This window comes from Anomaloglossus baeobatrachus, chromosome 4 (assembly GCF_048569485.1).
Source record: "Anomaloglossus baeobatrachus isolate aAnoBae1 chromosome 4, aAnoBae1.hap1, whole genome shotgun sequence".
NCBI lineage: Eukaryota > Metazoa > Chordata > Amphibia > Anura > Aromobatidae > Anomaloglossus > Anomaloglossus baeobatrachus.
In genome coordinates, this window is record NC_134356.1 from 315,068,106 (window position 1) to 315,091,499 (window position 23,394).

Here is a 23,394-nt window from a genome sequence, read left to right on the forward strand (position 1 = left end):
AAAACATGGTGGAGGCAACGTGATGGCATGGGCATGCATGGCTTTCAATGGCACTGGGTCACTTGTGTTTATTGATGACATAATAGCAGACAAGAGTAGCCGGATGAATTCTGAAGTGTACCGGGATATACTTTCAGCCCAGATTCAGCCAAATGCCGCAAAGTTGATCGGACGGCGCTTCATAGTACAGATGGACAATGACCCCAAGCATACAGCCAAAGCTGCCCAGGAGTTCATGAGTGCAAAAAAGTGGAACATTCTGCAATGGCCAAGTCAATCACCAGATCTTAACCCAATTGAGCATGCATTTCACTTGCTCAAATCCAGACTTAAGATGGAAAGACCCACAAACATTCAAGACCTGAAGGCTGCGGCTGTAAAGGCCTGGCAAAGCATTAAGAAGGAGGAAACCCAGCGTTTGGTGATGTCCATGGGTTCCAGACTTAAGGCAGTGATTGCCTCCAAAGGATTCGCAACAAAATATTGAAAATAAAAATATTTTGTTTGGGTTTGGTTTATTTGTCCAATTACTTTTGACCTCCTAAAATGTGGAGTGTTTGTAAAGAAATGTGTACAATTCCTACAATTTCTATCAGATATTTTTGTTCAAACCTTCAAATTAAACGTTACAATCTGCACTTGAATTCTGTTGTAGAGATTTCATTTCAAATCCAATGTGGTGGCATGCAGAGCCCAACTCGCGAAAATTGTGTCACTGTCCAAATATTTATGGACCTAACTGTAGCAATGACTAGATCTATTAGTTCAGTAAGGTATCGACAAGAAAAATGAGGCTTTGAGAATGTGGGAATGTGTGACTTTATAAAAGGTAAAAAAGGGTGTAGTGAGTTGGGATAATATATATGTATATATATATATATAATGTGAGGTAGCAGCGTTGTTTGGGCAAAAACGTGAGGCAGTGAGGCAGCAGCGTGTTCACACCAACAGTCTATTTATTGTTGCAGCATAAAATAGATCCAATTTCCCACTGTCAAAGTCTCTTCCGGATCACAGCCGGTGCATATAGACAAATTCTTTGCATCAAAAAGTCTTGTTACCTTAGGACCCCGTTAACCGCAGGGATCTGTGTAAGGTTCTCCTAGGCTCACACTCTTGGCCTGTGTTCACTCCACACAGAGCCAGCCCAGCTCACACAGCATGTGTTAGCTTCACCAAGCCTGGCTCTCAACTGAGACACACCCTGCTGTTCTCTGCATGATTTAAACGAAAATGCCGGACATGAGGATTGCTACAAAACCTGGACTGGGAGGAGGGATCTGTCTCCCTGTTACCCTTTGTGCTATACTCCCAGTAATAGCTATAGCAAACTCAGAGGGTTTCCAGACACATTCTGGGGGACACATAGCGGTCTTCAAATATTACCCCTGTCACTGCCTCACATATCCCACCCCCTCAGTTCAAACGGGCGGGGTTGAACTTTTGCCAACATACAGGGACCTCTGGACAGGGCATCCGCATTGCCCTGCAACCTACCAGCCCGGTGTTCCACAGAAAAGTGAAAGTTCTGCAAGGAGAGAAACCACCTGGTGGCTCTAGCATTTCTCTCCTTAGCATTCCTCATCCAGACCAAAGGGGAGTGGTCTGTCACCAGGCGAAAGTGTCGCCCCAGCAGGTAGTAGCGGAGGGATTCCAGAGCCAGGCACTCCTTCTCCACTATGCTATAGTTCTTCTCTGCCGGGGTGAGTTTTCTACTCAAATAGGTGACCGGGTGCTCCTCTCCATCTACCTCCTGGGACAGAACTGCACCCAGACCCACCTCAGAGGCATCTGCCTGTACTATAAACTCCTTTTGAAAGTCAGGGTTGACAAGGACAGGCTGACCACATAGGACTACCTTTAGCACCTGAAAGGCTTCCTCTGCTTGTGTATTCCAGTGGACCATGACCGACTTCTTCCCTTTTAAAAGATCGGACAAAGGCGCCGACCTTCCAGCAAAATTGGGTATGAATCGTCGGTAATACCCCATTATACCCAGAAAGGCTCTTACCTGTTTTGTGGTAAGGGGACGAGGCCAGTTTTGAATGGCTTCGATTTTGTTTACTTGTGGCTTGATAACCCCTTGGCCTATCACAAAGCCCAAGTAACGGGCTTCTTTGAGACCCATAGCACATTTGTTTGGATTCGCTGTCAGACCAGCAGCTCTGAGCGAATCCACTACCGCTTGTACCTGAGATAGGTGGGTGCTCCAGTCACTGCTATAGATGATGATGTCATCCAAATATGCGGAGGCATATGGTTGATGGGGTTCTAACACTATGTCCATTAATCTCTGAAACGTGGCCAGAGCCCCATGTAAACCAAATTGCAAGACGACATAGTGATAGAGCCCCCCTGGCGTGACAAAAGCGGTCTTTTCTTTTGCCGCCTCTGTCAGCGGCACCTGCCAGTAACCTTTAGTGAGATCGAGAGTCGTGAAGTACTGGGCCCGTCCCAGTCTCTCTATCAGCTCGTCGACCCTGGGCATGGGATACATATCAAATTTCGAAACCTCATTTAACTTTCGGAAGTCATTACAGAATCTTAAAGAACCGTCTGGTTTCGGGATCAGTACAATGGGACTGGCCCATTCGCTCGTGGATTTTTCAATAACCCCTAGTTGGAGCATCTTTTTTACCTCCTCCACAATGGCTTGCCTACGAGCCTCTGGTACCCGGTATGGCCTCAGGCATACCCTTATTTGAGGCTCGGTGACAATATCATGGTGGATTACGGTTGTTCGGCCTTGTAGGCTTGAGAACACATCCGTATTCCGCTGCACTAACCTCCGAGACTCCCGTCTCTGCTGTTTTGAGAGAGAATCCCATATCCTCACTCCCAATTCATCATCAGGGGAGTCCTCCTTTGTTGTTGTCAAGGCACCTGAAAAGGTTAGGTCCAACGTTACGTCAGCCACCATACATTCCCTGTCTTTCCATGCCTTCAGCAGGTTTACATGGTAGATTTGTTCTGGTTTTCTTCTACCTGGCTGATACACCTTATAGTTTACTTCCCCCACTTTCTCACGGATCTCATAGGGACCTTGCCATTTGGCTAAGAACTTACTTTCTGCAGTAGGTATTAGGACTAAGACACGATCTCCCGGTTTAAAAGACCTGATGGAGGCCTTTCTATTATACTGAGTACTTTGTGTCGCCTGAGCATCCAGCAAATGCTCTTTAACAATGGGCATTATTGCCGTGATACGATCCTGCATACCCATAACGTATTCCACTGTGCTTTTGTGAGGGGTGGGCTCCTGTTCCCAAGTTTCCTTAACTATATCCAGCAGTCCCCGCGGATGTCTGCCATACAGTAACTCAAATGGCGAGAACCCGGTGGAAGATTGTGGGACCTCGCGGATAGCGAACATTAAATAGGGCAATAACATGTCCCAATCTTTCCCCTCTTTGGAGACCACCTTTTTCAACATAGCCTTCAGAGTTTTATTAAAACGTTCCACTAGACCATCAGTCTGGGGATGGTACACTGACGTGCGTAGCTGCTTGATCTGGAGGAGTTTGCACAGTTCCTTTGTAATTTTAGACATAAAGGGAGTGCCCTGATCGGTCAGGATTTCTTTGGGTAACCCCACACGACAGAACATAGCAAACAACTCCCGAGCAATAAGCCTCGCCGAGGTGTGACGTAGTGGAATGGCCTCCGGATAACGTGTCGCATAATCCATCACTACCAGGATGTGCTGGTGACCACGGGCTGATTTTACAATGGGTCCGATCAGATCCATAGCAATCCGCTCAAAAGGCACCTCTATAATGGGTAAAGGTATCAGAGGACTACGGAAACGGTGCGTTGGTGCGGTCAACTGACAAACTGGGCAGGACTCACAGAACCTCTTAATTTCTGCGCCGACCCCTGGCCAGTAGAACCACTGAAACATGCATTCCCGCGTTTTCTCTTCACCTAGGTGCCCACTCATTAGGTGGTTATGAGCCAATTCCAAGGTCTGACGGCGGTACGGCTGAGGGACCACCAACTGTTCCACTATATCCCCCCGGATTGTATCAACCCGATAGAGCAACTCTCGCTTTAGAGCCATGTAGGGAGTTTCCAGCCTGGCACCAGGCCGCTGGGGTACCCCATCAATTACCTGTACATTTCCACGTCCAGGAGCCAATGTGGGGTCCCGGAGCTGCGCTGTTCCGAAATTATCTGGAGACATGTTCAACTCCGGGATTGCCTCGGGTGGCTCAACCTCTCCTGCCATTACCTCTAGGGGAAACCTGGCAGGGTTACACTCTGTCCCTATACTGGTGACCCCTACGGCAGGTATCCCTGAGTCGGGATCGTCCGGCTCAGGGCCTGGTTCAATCATACACCTCGGAGGGCTAGGTCGCCTCCCACATAATGTCCAGAACAGGGGCAAGTCTCTTCCCAAAATAACAGCATATGGAAGTCTTTTCATCACCCCCACTTCATGTTGAACCTCTCCACACGAGGTAGCAATGGTGACCCTTTCCATAGGGTATTCACGTAGGTCTCCATGAATACAAAGTACCCCTACTTTATGTCCCGTAGGGTTTTCCCCGGAGACCAAGGAGGCATGTACAAGAGTCACTACACTTCCTGAGTCCAACAAAGCCTCTGCTGTATAGCCATTAACACGTACTTTGCAGAGATGGGGCTCCTCCCCCATAGTAACAGTGCTTGCGGTACAAACAGTATGGGCATACATTGATACCCGGCGAGCGTACCGGCAGTCCATGGGTTCTGTTGTGAGTGGGCACTGTGCCATCACATGCCCGAGCTGATGGCACCGCCAGCACATAACAGCAGAGGTGTCCCTGTTTCGGGTGTCTGACTTTGGGGAACCGGGACTCCGGCTGACCTTAGTCTGGGGTTTACTCTCTGCCAGGGCTGAAGACGGGGCAGCACCCGAGGAGGGACGGGAGTTTTTTACCAACTGTGAAGGGGGCGTATCCCTACGGAGTGCCCGCCGTGAAGCAGAGTCCCGGACCAACTCCTGGGTAGCTGTGTAGCATTCCACCAAATTCACTAGCTGGTCTAGGGTACCGGGGTCCCCCTGTCCCACCCACCGTTGAATGGGGGCTGGCAAAGTCCGCACAAACCGTTCAATCACCACCCGCTCAATCATCTGTCCGGGGTTCAAGGTCTCCGGCTGCAGCCATTCTTTTACAAGGTCCAGTAAGACATGGGCCTGTGAGCGTGCAGGTTTTCCCTCCTCAAAGGACCACTGATTCACTCGTTGGGCCCGGAGATAAGTGTTAACCCCCATTCGTGCAAGGATCTCACCTTTTAGTATGCCATAGTCCTTGGCATCCTCCGTGCTGAGATCCAGGTAGGCTTTTTGGGGTTCACCTACCAGGAACGGGGCCACGACATCAGTCCAACGGTCGGTAGACAATTTCTCTCGCTCAGCGGTCCTCTCAAACATGGAGAGAAAGGCTTCTGGGTCATCCTCTGCACTCATCTTCGTAAGTGCCGCCCTTACTCTGTCCTGGGCCGCAGGAAGGACTGGATGACCTGGAGTTACCGCTGGGAGCGCTTCTTGCAGAGCAGAAAGCTGTTTAATCAACAAGCTGTTTGTCTCCTGTTGCTGAGCTAACGCCCGCTGGTGCTGAGCATTAGCCTGTTGCTGTTGTGCACTGGTTTGTGCAAAAACCTGCTGTAGTTGAGCAGTAGACTGGGCCAGCTGCTTTACAAGATCCTCCATAGGGGCTGCTGAGGTAAACTGTAACTTTGCAGGCTTGATCATAAACATGTGAAAACTGTGTTGTTGCCCCTAGCAACCAGGCTGCAACGCCTGTAAGCTTCGTGGACCCGCCGATCCACCGCAAACAGTCAGTAAAAAAAAATTTATTTATTTTTTTTTCCGGGTAAGTACCTCTTAGGCGATTGCCCTTAGCAACCAGGCTGCCATGCCCGCATTCTCCACCATAATGTGAGGTAGCAGCGTTGTTTGGGCAAAAACGTGAGGCAGTGAGGCAGCAGCGTGTTCACACTAACAGTCTATTTATTGTTGCAGCATAAAATAGATCCAATTTCCCACTGTCAAAGTCTCTTCCGGATCACAGCCGGTGCATATAGACAAATTCTTTGCATCAAAAAGTCTTGTTACCTTAGGACCCCGTTAACCGCAGGGATCTGTGTAAGGTTCTCCTAGGTTCACACTCTTGGCCTGTGTTCACTCCACACAGAGCCAGCCCAGCTCACACAACATGTGTTAGCTTCACCAAGCCTGGCTCTCAACTGAGACACACCCTGCTGTGCTCTGCAAGATTTAAACGAAAATGCCGGACATGAGGATTGCTACAAAACCTGGACTGGGAGGAGGGATCTGTCTCCCTGTTACCCTTTGTGCTATACTCCCAGTAATAGCTATAGCAAACTCAGAGGGTTTCCAGACACATTCTGGGGGACACATAGCGGTCTTCAAATATTACCCCTGTCACTGCCTCACAATATATATATATATATATATATATATATATATATAACCCCTGGCAAAAATTTTAGACTCACTAGGCTTTGAGGATGTTCATTCAGTTGTTTACTTTTGTTTAAAAAAGCAGATCACAGACATGGCACAAAACTAAAGTAATTTCAAATGTCAACTTTCTGGCTTTAAGAAACACTAAAAAAATCATTAAAACATAATGTGTTAGCCAGTAACAGTTACTTTTTAAGCCCAAACAGGGGAAAAATTATGGAATCACTCAATTATGAGGAAAAAATTATGAGAAACAAACAAAAGAACACTCCAATACATCACTAATATTTGTTGCACCCCCTCTGGCTTTTATAACAGCTTGCAGTCTCTGAGGCATGGACTTAATGAGTGACTATCTGGCTCCAACTTTCTCTGATTGCTGTTGCCAGATCAGCTTTACAGGTTGGAGCCTTGTCATGGACCATTTTCTTCAACTTCCACCAAAGATTTTCAGTTGGATTGAGATCCTGACTATTTGCAGGCCATGACATTGACCTTATGTGTCTTCTTTCATGGAATGTTTTCACAGTTTTTGCTCTATGGCAGGATGCATTATCATCTTGATAAATGATTTCATCATCCCCAAACATCCTTTCAATTGATGGGATAAGAAATGTGTCCAAAATTTCAATGTAAACGTGGGCATTTATTGAAGATGTAATGACAGCCATCTCCCCAGTGCCTTTACTCATTTGGATGATGAGGGCTGTCGTCAGGAGGTTAGTAAAGTTCATTACCTGCGGTGATGAACTCCTGCTCTCCTGATGTCAGCGCTTGTCACTGAAACCCGCATTCTCACATCACCTCTCACGGCCGACCCGAGATGGTGACTAGCGGTGACGTCACAGGCCGCTCGTTAGAGGTGTTCTGAGGACGCGGTGGGCATAGAACTCAGTGACCAGCGCTGATGTCAGGAGTGCAGCGGCTTCCATCACTGGAGGTAATGTACCTCGCTAACCTCCTGAAGTCAGTGCTCGTCATGCCCTGCAGTGACCTGGGGTGACCTCATGATGTTAGCTCAGATCACTGCACTGCTCTTCTAGTTAATGGGGATCATTCTGTTCTTAATTGACTGGGGCAGTGAGTATGGATCGTCGTGGGAGCCCCTTAATGGATTACGCCGGACCCGAATTTGTTTGTTTTTTTCAATAAATTGGTGAAAGAGGAAATGTGTTGGGAAGTTATTTTTCAAACTAAAATTTGTTTGTCATCTATTTTTTTAAATTACTGACTGGGTTGGTGATGTCGGGTATCTGATAGACACTGTGACATCAGTAACCCCAGGGCTTGATGCCAGGTGACATTACACATCTGGTATCAACCCCATACATTACCCCGTTTTCCACCGCACCAGGGCATGATGAGCGAGGACAAAGCACCAGGATTGGCACATCTAATAGTTGCACCACTTCTGTGGCTGCTGCGTCCTGCTATTCGTAGGCTGGGGAGGGTCCAAGAACCGCGAACCTCCCTAGTCTGGGAATACCAGACCAGAGCTGTTCGCTTTACCTTGGCTGGTGATCCAATTTGGGGGGACCCCACGTTTTTTGTTTTAAATTATTTATTTAATTTAAAATAACAGCGTGGGGTGTCCTCTGTTATGGATTACCAGCCAAGGTGAAGATGCCAGCTGTGGTCTACAGGCTACAGCTGTCTGCTTTACCTGAGCTGGCTACAAAAAATAGGGAGACCCCAAGTTGTTTTTTTTATTTATTTATTTTTTTGGCTAAATACAAGGCTAAGGATCCTTTAGTGCCACATGAAAGGAACTAAAGGGTGCAAGATTACAAAATGCTGGGGAGTGGGACATTATATGTCTTTCTCATCTATTATCTATCCCTCTAGCTATCCCTCTATCTATCCCTCTAATCATTCATTCATTCATTCATTCATTCATTCATTCATCCCTCTATTTATCCCTTTATCTATCTATATCTAGTTATCCATCTATTTATCTATCTAGCTGCTTCCATGTTTTGGGGTCCGCAAAAAAATGGAAGGCACACGAATGTCATACGGATGACACACGGCCCGTATACGAAACAAATGTCAAACAGATGCCACACAGATGCATCCGTGAAATAAACAGACCGTGTTTTGCGGACTGCAAAAATGGAATGGTCATGTGAATGTAGCCTTAGGGTCACACATACCTGGCTGTGATCGTACAGCCACTGCCTGATCCATGCTGCCCCCGACTCATGGCTATCAGTTCCCTTTAAAGGAATTGTCAAAAATAATACATGTACTGTAAAGAAACTGTTTGGCTAAATAATCTATGGGGGTTAAATTTTATAAAACTATCAAAATAAATTATTCACCCCTGCTGTCACCCACCTGGATCCAGCGCTGCCGTCCTGTGGTCTGTGCCGGCATTAATTATGTCACGGTTCTACCAGACACAGGACTGCAGCAGCTTGTGATCGGCTGCAGCGGTCAGGTGACTTGAATTGCAGGCATCACAAGCTGCAGCGATCCTATGTACACATACACATGTGACCATTTCTTCACCAATAAGTGGGACCAAGAACTATAAATTAAGGCTTAGTGTTCCTTATGTATAAGTGCTGGTCCAACTATGTTATTTAAAATGACATTTTAGCCTTAACAAGAGTTCCTTATAAGATGTTGTGCTAAAACCATAAGAAATTGAGCACAGGAGAATATAGTGGTCTCCTACATCACCATCTGTGTAAAATGTAATGGGTGCAACCTAGCAACGCTCTAAAGGTTATTTCTAAGCTTATAATATCCAATAGATCCTTGCATATATTCTGTCTAGACCCAGTAAATGTCAGCTGGGCTATCATCTTCTGCTCGGTACAAAAGATGATATCATTCTTATGGGTCCAGATATGACCTATTGGACCCCAACTGCCATTTAAATGAATACACCAAGGTCCTTTCATACTCTCTCCTGTAGAAGACACTCTCTGATACCCTTTCTACAGTATTACAACTGAACCCCATCTAAGTGACTGGGTTGTATTGTAGATCTCAGCAGACCATGTGGATGGGAAAAGGAGGAATAAGCACCACTTAGATTATAAGAAAAGATACTCCAGAATTCTTATTTTTGTTAGATCAGGTGATATACTGTATATCCTCTTTAAAAGGAACCTGTCATCAGATTTGTCCCATATAAACTGCCATCACCAGTGAGCTCTTATCTAAAATACTGTATATAATAAGACTCATACATGTAATAACAACTAATGAATAACAAAATACATGCACATAGACTGTCCCTATAAAACTTAAATGCTTTATTAAATCACTTAAAACCACACCGTGATTACTAAAAGTGCACAGGATAGATGGCTAGCCCTCAATAGCTGCACCTATCTGTGCACTGCCTAACAGTGGGGGTTGGCACCCTAAAAATGCGATATGGCGCCCCCACTCCGTGACGACTTTCCCTGCTGCCCCTGAAGTCCCTGCCAGAAAAAAGGTGCAGTGCCTAAAATAAGTGCAACAAACTTGATCTCATTGATCATCATCAAAAACTTATCTCATTGATGTGAACAGAATGGTAATTTCAAGCCTAGTTTCTCCCAGAAGTGGGTTCCTCAGGAGGCCAATAGTAAACTACAATGGTGGTTCAGGAAAACCCTCTGTACCCTACTGGCTGATTCAAAGAGGGGATCCTGTTGATAAATAGCACACTGCAGACCCAAATAGTGCTGGTGTCCAAGGGAAAACACCCTATTCAAAGGTGATTTCATTGAATAGGGTGTTTTCCCTTGCACACCAGCACTATTTTTGTCTGCAGTGTGCTATTTATCAACAGGATCCCCTCTTTGAATCAGCCATTAGGCTACAGAGGGTTTTCCTGAACCACCATTGTAGTTTCCTATTAGCCTCCTGAGGAACTCACTTCTGGGAGAAACGTGTTGAGGCTTGAAATTACTATTCTGTTCACATCAATGAGATACGTTTTTGATTTTTCCTCCCTACTGTCCACCTGCCACACTAATTTGTTTGTTGAACTTATCTTAGGCACTGCACCTTTTTTCCAGCAGGGACTTCAGGGGCAGCAGGGAAAGTCGTCGCGGAGTGGGGGCGCCATATCGCATTTTTAGGGTGCCAACCCCCGATGTTAGGCAGTGCACAGATAGGTGCAGCTATTGAGGGCTAGCAATTTATCTTGCGCACTTTTAGTAATCACGGTGTGGTTTTAAGTGATTTAATAAAGTATTTAAGTTTTATAGGGACATTCTATGTGCATGTATACTGTATATAAGTAACAAAGCTGATCTGTATAACATAAAAAAGAGCTTTTATTAGACTCACCTTTGGGACGGTCCAGTCCGATGGGAGTCGCTGGTCTTGATTCAGTGCTTTCTCTATTCTTGCTTTGTGAGGAAGACGCATCCTACATCATCCACATAGTGTCCTCAATTGCGCTCCTGCACACATACACTTTTCTCTGCCCCGCTGAGGACAGAGCAAAGCACTGCAATGCGCATGTGCAGTTGCTCTTTGACCTTTCCCCGCCAATGCATTTTACAGTACTTTGCTCTGATCTTGACAGGACAGATAACAGTGCACATGCGCAATAGCACGATGGAAGACAGTGTGTGAATGACATAGGACGTGTCATCCACATGAAGCAAGAAGAGAGGAGGTGCCGGATCAAGAGCAGCGACGCCCATCGGATCGGATTGCCCTGTAAGTGAGTATAAAAGGTATTTTTTACATTATACAGCACGGCCTGGGCTCTTACAGACAGTATTCTAGAATACTCTGTATAAGGGCTGGGCTGACTGGTGGTAGCCACACTTTATATGGGAAAAACCTGGTGACACGTTCTCTTTAAGTTGGATTGTAACAGTGTTATGCTTTCTATTTTGAGACCTGAAAGGCAAATTGTCCTTGCAATGTAGATATAGGAGAATGGGACATGTCTTACTGCAAAATCGAGCAGGTAAGCCATTCACGACTCCAGTAAATCTGAGTGACAACCCCTATGGCTGCAGTAATTGCGGCCATAGTTATTGTCAAGCAGATTTCCTAGGACACATCAGTAAGAAACAATTGAATTGAACGTGTAACTGCATGTAACAACGTGTAACAGCATGACCTGTCAGGGAGCAGCCTATGGAGGACCGACTGTACTTCTATAGAGGATCTTTTCACTGTATGATGGAGTGCTCTTCATCTTTTCTATTAGACATACAGTATATGGAGTAGTTAGTGGACATAGTGTCAATCTCTGGTACACATTATTTTCTATATGATGCAAGAAGCTGACAAAGCATGACGGGAATTTGTTAAATTGAGTTCTAGAGCTGACCATTTTGCTGGCACATGCAAAAACAAGCTTCTCTTATACAGCTGAATGCTCTACACTACAGCACCGGATCATTGCATATATTTGGTGCAGACGGAAGTTAAGAGGTACAGTAGGAACGCTAAACCTAAAAGGTTACTGGTGAAAATGCCATCAGCTCTTCCAGTAGGCAACCATTCCTGGAACAGGGCTCTATTTACGGTAGTTTAGTCTCTCTGCCCAAATATATAATGAATGGTTTGTGGTGCACATGATGTGGCCGAGTCATCTTCATTCTGCTAGATGAGGGTATTATGGGCATTGGACCACCAACAATCACACATTTGAAGCCGTTTGTTTAAGGATAGGACAGTAATGTTTTTTATCATCCAGAAAATCCTTTAAAATAAAAAAAAAATCAACTTTGCCTTCAGCTGTCACTAGGATTTCACTGTATACATATTGATACAGCTGTATTTCAATACTGATACTCGTCCAATTCCCCACTCATTGTTAGGGGCCCTTTGCACACTACGACATCGCAGGTGCGATGTCGGTGAGGTCAAATCGAAAGTGACGCACATCCGGCGTCGCTCTCGACATTGTAGTGTGTAAATCGTTTTATCTACGATTACCGAGCGCAAAAGCGTTGGTATCGTATGATCGGCGTAGTGTTGGTCATTTTCATTATTTTGGCTGCAGCGACGGTAAGATGTTGTTCCTCGTTCCTGCGGCAGCACACATTGATGTGTATGAAGTCGCAGGAGCGAGCAACATCTCCTACCTGCGTCCCGTCTGCAATGCAGAAGGAAGGAGGTGGGCGAGATGTTTACGTCCCGCTCATCTCTGCCCCTCCCCTTCTATTGGCCGCCTGCCATGTGACATCGCTGTGACGCCACACGATCCACCCCCTTAGGAAGGAGGTGGGTCGCCGGCCAGAGCGACGTCGCAGGGCAGGTGAGTGCGTGTGAAGCTGCCGTAGCGATAATGTTCGCTACGGCAGCTATAACAAGATATCGCATGTGCGACAGGGGCGGGTACTATCGCGCTCGGCATCGCTAGCCTCGGCTAGCGATGTTGCAGCGTGCAAAGTACCCCTAAGTCTGTTAGTTTATTTTATTGTATGCATGTTATATGTATGCAATAAAAGCTGCCGCAGCGATAATATTCGCTATAGCTGCTATCACAAGATATCGCAGCTGCGACGGGGGCGGGGACTATCACGCTCGGCATTGCAGCATCGGCTTGCGATGTCGTAGTGTGCAAAGGGCCCCTTAGATTCCTATGTATACAAGCTCATACAGGTTATGCCTCTGTTCACATTTGCATTGAAGTCTTTGTTGCAGTTGCCATCATATCTACTAAGAGTAAAAAGAAGTCTGCATGCTGTATTTTTTCTGGTAAAGTGATAAAGACCATGATGGACTATAAGTCAATGGAGTCCGTTAGCCACTGCTAGTACCCATCATGTGACAGATCCAGCATACCATCATTTTTGTTGCTTTGCTCCTATGACTGAGCATAACAACTGAATTAAAGCGTTTACAAACCCTTAAAGCAATTGTCCACTTCTTGTGACAACCACTTTTTTTTTAAATTCAGCATTTGCCCTTGTAAATTTTAAATAACAGATAACACCAGATATTGGTTCCAGCAATTTTGGTGCCAGTGTGGCAGTCCAAATTATTCCCTTCCCAGATTAAGTTTGGCCCAGGCCAGAGTATGTCCCAGGGATTAGCTGTCCAGGGCCAAACTCTACCTCTACAGGCCAGAATATACCCATGTAAAGTAGAACCCGGGTCTAGTCTGGCCAAGGCCACAGTATACCCGAGGGAATAAAATCTATACCCTGGGGCGTAAAATAGCACCGTGCTTACATTGAACTGACAGTAGATGGTGCCGTTCAAGCAAAGCATAGCTAATGTTATGTATAGTAACTAGTGATGGGAAGACTCGCAGATACCCGATGGATCCAACTCAGTTAAGAAAACCTGATTCAGGTCCGGAATTGATCCCAGATATCTGGCCAGACGCATATCCCCATATAGGTTTGTGGGCACCAGAATCCAGCGCTTTAAAATAATGGTAGAAGGCATAGGGGGGGGCTCTAACAGTCTGAGGTCATTTAGTTCAATGAGGTCACCTGAGGCCAGGTTACCTGTGATCACAGGTGGAGGACCATGGCAACCTCAAGCTGTGACCGCAAATAACTAATGGATGTGACAATCCTGGGCAGCAGCAGGCTGATATTTTTAGGCTGGGGGCCCAATAAGCATGGGTCTCCCCAGCCTGTGAATATCAGCCTCCAGCTGTAGGGCTTTATCATGGATGGTTATCAAAATTGGGGGGAAACGCAGACCAGCTTTTTAAATTGTTTCTTTAAATAATAAAAAAAAAGCCCCATGTATCAAAATACACAACCAAGATAAGCGCACGGCTAGGGACTGCAGCCTGTAGCTGTATGCTTTATCTGTGCTGGGTATCATAATATGTGGGGACCCAATTTTTTTATTTATTTATTTTTACACTGATCTAGAGCCGCAGACAGAATCTCTGATTGAAAGCAGTCAAACAGGCTGTCACTCAGGCTGGAGGCGCGTCTGACTGCAACCAATCACAGATGCCAGGACTGCCGGTGGGTGGAGGAAGCAGTGAATATGTATGAAGCTAATGAGCAGCCCCGAAAGTAGAATGAGTGGCCCCAGAAGCAGTTACAGCCGGAGATTCATTAAGTACAGCGCGTCTGCTTTACTCTTATTGTTTTTTATTTTTCAGTTGTTTTTTTTTTTATTACCCGAGTTGCCGTATGCGGACAATTACTCCGGGCCTGGCGCTCAGGGACTTTTGGACTTGCTCGGATCCGGACTTTAACAGTCCGGGTCTGCCCATCACTAACAACTAATTAACTTAGCAGACAAAGTTGAATCCCTAATAAAATGTTGAACAATTAAGTAATTGTTATAAATATCACTCAATGCTACTGATGAGGGTATAATATGGCCAGAGGGGTATATTTTGGCCTACTCCAATTTATACCCCAGAGTATAATCTAGCCTAAGCCATTTTAACCCCAGGTATAGTCTGGACTCTGGGTATACTCTGGCCTTTTACACTGGGTCTCCAGGGGCTCACATGATATGTTATGCTATGTAAATCCCACAGGCAATCAGTGGCTGTTTTTGGACTATGTTTACTTTGTACAAGCAGAAGAAGTGAAAGCACAGCAGTTGAATGGTGGTGGCTAATTGGCTGCAAGGTTCACGTGGCATAACAATGTTATCTGAGACCAAGCCCCGACTTCACTGAAATTTTTGAGTGACCGAAGCTGAAGATCAGATATCTGGGGGGATTTATAGTTATCCCCTCCCCCTGTTAGAATTAGCATAAGTATTTTACAATTGATTTAACTTTTCACTAGAAGGACCTGTGTGAAGTCATACCCATGTGACCAGAAGGGGCGGGACCTCAGCCAACAAAGCTGATATCATGAAGCAACATTTTCCTATTGGCTGAGGCCCCACCCCTTTTGGTCACATGGGTATGACCTCACCACAGGTCCTGGAAGAGAAAAGTTACATTGATTGTATAATACTTATCTCCTCCCCCTGTTAGAGCTAGTGTAACTATGAATTCCCCCCCAGATATTATCTACTCCTCAGCCGCTGTCACTCAAGAAGCTGCCAATTTTATAAACTTTACTTTCTTGGATTTCAAAACCTATACATCCGAGCTGACCACTACAGGTATGTATAGAATCAGCCTGATAGTGCCAGTATACCACTGGCTTTAGGTTATATACGAAAATCCTGGTGATTGGTTCAATTTAGAGAGAAATTGCAAAAATTATTGAGCAGCCCCTTTAAGTTATTATTCTCTTAGCGTGCCTTCTTGACTCACCAGAACTGGGGTTACATATCGGGAATGAACACTCCAAGGAATTATAAGGAATTTCCTATAATCGTGTAGGCTATAAACAGGAGGTTGGAGGTTCCTGATGAAGAAGTAAAATGCTTAATCATCAGCTAAAATTACCTTTCAGATTGCTTGAAATAAATAATGGCTCCCAGCAGCACAGTTTGTGTAAACAGGACTTGTGCTGCAGGCTGCCGAGAACAATGGCGGCCTGTGAGCACTGAACAACGCGTTACTGATTATTCTGTGCACTAGTGAAATGTTAAATGACCGTTCATCAGCAAATGTTGGCAGGTTGTGTACTCTAACCGATCAGTAAGAAAACAGTTTTTATGTCAGTATTAAAAAGGTAATTAAGAGCTTTTGCAGCACTTTGTAATAAATGAATCAGCAATCTTCTCAGCGGCTCATCACATGCTGTCTTAGGATAGGGCGGCATCAAGGACATTTTTCAGACGTCTGTATTTTATCAGTCTAATGACAAAGTGATTTTTGTAGCAAAAAGGAAATCATTGATATCAGTGCACAATATGATAACAATATTAAAACCTTGATTAGATTGCTTCTATTTAAAGGGCAGTTCTATTCACATGTTTTATGTTATCTTCTATCTATATGGCAAATGTATTTAAGATGCTTCTGTTCCTTCTTCCTCTAGGTCCAAGATCAAAGTTCCCCAGCCACTAATATTTGTAGGACAAGTCAGAGAATACATGCTGCCCGATCCCCTGGATGAATGATCTCAGGCAGGAATGTTTGACTCTGATACTGCCGACAGGTTCTGCATGACATGCATGTATAGGCAGAGACCTGTCACTCCAGAGCGCCGGGCGGGGTGAAGACGCCAGGGACCCGTCAGTCTGACTAGTCTCTAATCTGTCTCTGAAAGACTGCAGCGTTCAGAGTCGATATATCTGGCTGAGATTGTACAGCCAGTGTCTGATATATACTGCCCGATTATCCACTGTCAGGTCCACTTTAAAGTGAACCTGTCAGGTCCAATATGCACCCAGAACCACGAGCAGTTCTGGGTGCACCTAATCCCTGCCTAACTGTCCCTGTATACACTAGCATAGATAAAGAGATCTTTAAGTATTTCTAAAGATTTTACCATATGCTAATGAGCGAGGGGACTAGTCCCCTGGGCGTTGCTTCCCTTGCCAGTTGCCCCCATTAGCTTGTTAGTATGCCCCTGTGGGCGTGCTAAGTGCTAACATGCTAATGAATACGCAGCGTCACAGGATGATCTCACTCACCTCTCTGCTGCCATCGCGACCAACAGGGATTTCGGCTCAGTGCGCATGACCCTGAAGTTTGGGTCATGCGCACTACTTCAGTTTGAAGCCAGGATGTGTACACCCAACTTCATAATGCACATGACCGAAACTCTGGGGTCATGCGCACTGAGCCGAAATCCCCCGTCGGACGCGATGGCGGAGGATAGGTGAGTGAGATCATCCTGTGACGCTACGTATTCATTAGCATGTTAGCACACCCACAGGGACATACTAATATGCTAATGGGGGCGACTGGCCGGGAAACTAACGCCCAGGGAAATAGTGCCCTCGCTCATTAGCATATGGTAAAAGATCTTTGGAAATACTTTTTCTAAAGATCTCTTTATCTATGCTGGTGTATACAGGGACAATTAGGCAGGGATTAGCAATATGCACCCAGAACTGCTCGTGATTCTGGTTCTGGGTGCATATTGCACCTGACAGGTTCCCTTTCATGCCTCATTCAGATCCCCATGATTGTTCATCAGTGTTTTTGATCAGATTTGGTCAGTATTTTACTTCTTACCATCAATGTTTTATCAGTGATTTTCACATATGGAAAAATAAATAAATAAATTGCAAATTATCATCCACACATTGCAATGGTAATCTCGGACATGGATGGGATCAGTGTACTGTCCGTGATTTGAGATCAATTTTATCTGTGACTCAGATCTAAGAAGGACATGTCGCCGTGATTTTTTGCGGACACAAAAAAAACAAAACAAGGGCATGTGAATAAACCAATAGAAAATGGGTAGGTGTGCTATCTGTGGAAATCATGGACTCTCTGACATCGGGATGAGGCCGAGGTGGTACACTGCAGCAGAATCTATATTTTACATGGATATGCAGAGTCTACATCTTCATACTTGCTTGTATTGCTGAATGCTGGCTCTATTTGTTTGCTCATTGTCTGAGAACTCATCCCCTGCAGAAGGCCTCATTGCTCTAATATCATCTACTAAGCCCAGCGCCAGCATATAGGCACTCCTCATACAGAGGCCCAATCCACAATGGCTCTAAACTTGTGTGTTATAATAAGAACTACAAGGATTCCACAGGGACCAAAGCCGGAGATGTGGCCCTGCCTATATCTGGGAAGACGACATGAATATTAATACATCTCAACCATGGCCACATAATTGTCTTATCTTCTCTAAGTCTTTCCTTTTAATTACAGGAAATCCTAGGAATATGGAAATTATTCATGAATAGAGTGCCATATACTGGATTTCCCACAATGCAAAAAATCGGAATAAATTCTGTATGAATCAGATGACTGCAGAAGCACACTCCATACTGCACTGGAGCCGCTCATGCCTCATTACGGGATTGCATTTCTATGGGACTTTTCTATATTGTCAGCTTTAATTACTGTACATTTAGTGACATTCTATTAGAAAAGAGCAGGGAACAATGGCAGGAGGCCAGAAATGGGCGGCGTTCTGACTTGGAAACATGATGGAAGGAAGGAGTATTCTATAATGGGATTTAAGATGTACTGTGTCATGAAAAAACACAAAAAAGAGTCAATTCATAGCCTTAGGTGTGTGAGGTTTACAGACTCTGCATTGTGGGAAAATATTATTCACTACTCCATTCTCTTTCTCTTTCTCTCTGTATATATATATATATATATATATACTGTATATATACTTTATTCTCTATATAATATTAAAGAACATATATAAATATGTAATCTAAGCACTATATATATATATATATATATATGTATATATATATATAATCATTTTTATATATATATATATATATATATATATATATATATATATTTACATACATTTATATAGTCTATATATATATATATATAAAAATGTAAGCATAAGACACACATATATATATATATATATATATATATATATATATATATATATATATATATAATCTAAGTACTATATATATCATATATATATAGATATATCATGTATATATATATATATATATATATATATATATATATATATATATATATATACTGTATATATACTTTATTCTCTATATAATATTAAAGACCATATATAAATATGTAATCTAAGCACTATATATTTATATATGTATATATATATAATCATTTATATATATATATATATATATATTTACATACATTTATATAGTCTATATATATATATATATATATAAAAAAATGTAAGCATAACACACATATATATATATATATATATATATATATATAAAATCTAAGCACTATGTATATCATATATATATATAGATATATCATATATATATATATATATATATATATATATATATATATATATATATATATATATACAGAGAGAGAGAGAGAGAGAGAGAATGTAAGCAGTACATATGTGCATACATATATACTGCTCAAAATATAAAGGGAGCACTTAAACAACAAAATGGTATTTTAGTGTTCCCTTTAGTTTTTTGAGCAGAATATAAAATCTAAGAACTGCATATTCATATATCTATCTATCTATCCATCCATCCATCCATCCATCCATCCATCCATCCATCTATATATATATATATATATATATATATATATATATATATATATATATATATATATATATATGCACTAGAAGTATATATACACTTATTGCATTGCTTGTGTGTATATATGTATATATATATATATATATATATATATATATATATATATATATATATATCATGGCATTATATCTATATGTACTTTATATATGTGTATGCCATGCCAAAAAATGCCATGATGCATAAATCCTACATATTTTAACACTGGAGAGTAATTATCTTCTGCTGTGGGATCCCTGCCCGGGGATGGGTGTTTCTCCCCCTCCACTGTGACAATCCTATATGCACCAGTGGATAATGTGCTGGGGGAGGGTTAATATTTTAATAGTGACAAATGATTCCCCTCTGAATGCCTTCTCTCACCAGCAGGTGTTACTGTAACCAGTGGGATTTCGGATCATGACACTGCAGACGGCCGCAGACATCACATACATGTCCTACTATCGGGTTACAGGGGACAGAGCTCCTCAGTGGGGGGATAATGGAGCAGATGCTGCCCATAATGTGCCAGTGTCTGGGGAATGACAGGACCGCAGTATACATTACAATCAGCGCCCTGTGAGTCCATGATATATGCACACAATAACCTGCATTTAGGAGCTTCATTAAGGCACGCTGTCATTGCAGTAAATGGAGCGGAGGTTAGCCACTCATCGCTATAGACATCCCAAGAAAACAGACATTTGCATTGCAATTATATTATTAGTATTATTATTGGGAAAAAAAGAACATTTCTGGGGATTTTAGGACCCTTGCTGCTAGACGAGACCCTAGGCAGAGAATTAATCCTCTTAGGGGAGAACAGCGCTGATTCCTTCTGGTGCTGCCTCCCAGTATCCCCAGTATCCTCCCAGCACTAGACCCTGATGGGTGGGAGGAGGTGGTGGTCACCTAATGTACCATTTCATACAGACATGTAGAGGTGAGATGCAATGACACCAAGACATCACCAAGAAACACCCCCCCATTCAGGAGAATCAGAAAACCTGGAGGAAGAGCAAACAGCAAGATCTGCTAATGTGACTGACAGCAAAGAAAATGACAGGGTGTGAGTGATACAGGAGGAGGGGGGAGTATACAGCGTATATGGCCGTGTATATGGCACAGATCATCCAGGGCACATTACTATACCAGGGTCACCATACACAGGGTGTGAGTGATACAGGAGGAGGGGGAGTATACAGCGTATATGGCCGTGTATATGGCACAGATCCTCCAGGGCACATTACTATACCAGGGTCACCATACACAGGGTGTGAGTGATACAGGAGGAGGGGGAGTATACAGCGTATATGGCCGTGTGTATGGCACAGACATGGGATCATCCAGGGCACATTAATATACCATAGGTCACCATACACAGGGTGTAATTGTAAGTGATACAGGAGGATGGGGCAGTATACAGCGCATATAGCGGTGTATATGGCACAGACATGGGATCATCCAGGGCACATGAGCCTATGGCTGTGTGATACAGGAGGAGGGGGCAGTATATAGCGTATATAGCAGTGTATATAGCAAGGAATGGCATAGACATGGCTGGGCTCTGCACACTGGCATGGGATCCCCAGGGGACATTACTATACCAGGGTCCCCATACACAGGGTGTGAGTGATATAGGAGGAGGGGGAGTATACAGCATATATGGCCGTGTATATGGCACAGATCCTCCAGGGCACATTACTATAGCAGGGTCCCCATACACAGGGTGTGAGTGATACAGGAGGAGGGGGAGTATACAGCATATATGGCCGTGTATATGGTAGGGAATGACACAGACATGGGATGATCCAGGGCACGTTACTATATCAGGTCACCATACACAGGGAATCATACTGCTCTGTCAGCAAAGGATGGGGAAAGGAATCCCAGCAGAAGCTGCGCATTAACATGCTGATCACTGGCTGCTGTCTGCACAGCGCCCAGCCTCATCACTGCACCCTGCTCGCTGCCTTCATACCCTGGCACGCCTGCCACCCGCTAGGCATATGTCATATAACGGACAATCCTTGTAAAAATGGGTCCTACCTTCCCGCTGCAGCACTGCACTGTCACCAGAGCAGCTCCGAGCACCTGGCAGCCCCTCCCCCGCTCGGCTTCGCTTTGCCCGCAGTCCCAGCCCAGCCAGTCCTCTCTGCAGCTCTGCGCCCTCCCCGTGCCGTTATTGGGGGCGGAAGGCTGCTGGGTCAGTGATTGGCTGGCGGTGATGTCATTCCAAGCCGACCGGAGGAGCGATGCTGCCAGCTGCAGTGTCCGCAGTGCCCGGAGCGTAGGGACCCTCCACACCGGGGCATCAGAGGGCAAGCGGACTGTACAGTGCATCTGCACGGTCAGAACCATGGAGAGGGCTGGCTGCTGGGATCCTCCAAACCGGGGAAAAAGAGGGCAAGGGGTGAAGAGGGACTGAGTAGAGCATATCGACAGTCAGAACCATGGAGAGGGCTGGCTGCTGGGATCCTCCACACCTGGGCAGAGGAGGGCAAGGGGCGAAGAGGGACTGAGCAGAGCATATCAACAGTCAGAACCATGGAGAGGGCTGGCTGCTAGGATCCTCCAAACCGGGGAAGAAGAGGGCAAGGGGCGAAGAGGGACTGAGCAGAGCATATCGACAGTCAGAACCATGGAGAGGGCTGGCTGCTGGGATCCTCCAAACCGGGGAAGAAGAGGGCAAGGGGCGAAGAGGGACTGAGCAGAGCATATCGACAGTCAGAACCATGGAGAGGGCTGGCTGCTGGGATCCTCCACACCTGGCCAGAGGAGGGCAAGGGGCGAAGAGGGACTGAGCAGAGCATATCAACAGTCAGAACCATGGAGAGGGCTGGCTGCTAGGATCCTCCAAACCGGGGAAGAAGAGGGCAAGGGGCGAAGAGGGACTGAGCAGAGCATATCGACAGTCAGAACCATGGAGAGGGCTGACTGCTAGGATCCTCCAAACCGGGGAAAAAGAGGGCAAGAGGTGAAGAGGGACTGAGTAGAGCATATCGACAGTCAGAACCATGGAGAGGGCTGGCTGCTGGGATCCTCCACACCTGGGCAGAGGAGGGCAAGGGGCGAAGAGGGACTGAGCAGAGCATATCAACAGTCAGAACCATGGAGAGGGCTGGCTGCTAGGATCCTCCAAACCGGGGAAGAAGAGGGCAAGGGGCGAAGAGGGACTGAGCAGAGCATATCGACAGTCAGAACCATGGAGAGGGCTGGCTGCTGGGATCCTCCAAACCGGGGAAGAAGAGGGCAAGGGGCGAAGAGGGACTGAGCAGAGCATATCGACAGTCAGAACCATGGAGAGGGCTGGCTGCTGGGATCCTCCACACCTGGCCAGAGGAGGGCAAGGGGCGAAGAGGGACTGAGCAGAGCATATCAACAGTCAGAACCATGGAGAGGGCTGGCTGCTAGGATCCTCCAAACCGGGGAAGAAGAGGGCAAGGGGCGAAGAGGGACTGAGCAGAGCATATCGACAGTCAGAACCATGGAGAGGGCTGGCTGCTGAGATCCTCAAAACCGGGGAAGACGAGGGCAAGGGGTGAAGAAGGACTGAGCCAAGGAGATAGCCTGACTGCAGGGATCCTCCACACTAGGGCATTAGAGGCAAGGGGCGAAGAGGGACTGAGCAGAGCATATCGACGGTCAGAACCATGGAGAGGGCCTGATTGCTAGGATCCTCCAAACCGGGGAAGAAGAGGGCAAGGGGCGAAGAGGGACTGAGCAGAGCATATCGACGGTCAGCACCATGGACAGTGCTGGCTGCTAGGATCCTCCAAACCGGGGAAAAAGAGGGCAAGGGGCGAAGAGGGACTGAGCAGAGCATATCGACAGTCAGAACCATGGAGAGGGCCTGATTGCTAGGATCCTCCACACCGGGGAAGAAGAGGGCAAGGGGCGAAGAGGGACTGAGCAGAGCA

General features: G+C 45.3%; 1 protein-coding gene across 2 annotated transcripts in view; it reads right to left on the minus strand.

The window, feature by feature from the left end:
- CNTN1 (contactin 1) overlaps positions 1–21,630 on the minus strand; it is a 308,991-nt gene extending 287,361 nt beyond the window's left edge. Inside the window, exon 1 of one of the 2 annotated variants that reach the window (XM_075344989.1) lies at positions 21,524–21,630. The gene's annotated coding sequence lies outside the window, so the exon portion shown is untranslated. The remainder of the gene's footprint in view (positions 1–21,523) is intronic. The other variant, XM_075344990.1, reaches the window with a different exon arrangement.
- Between the last annotated feature and the right edge of the window lie 1,764 nt (positions 21,631–23,394).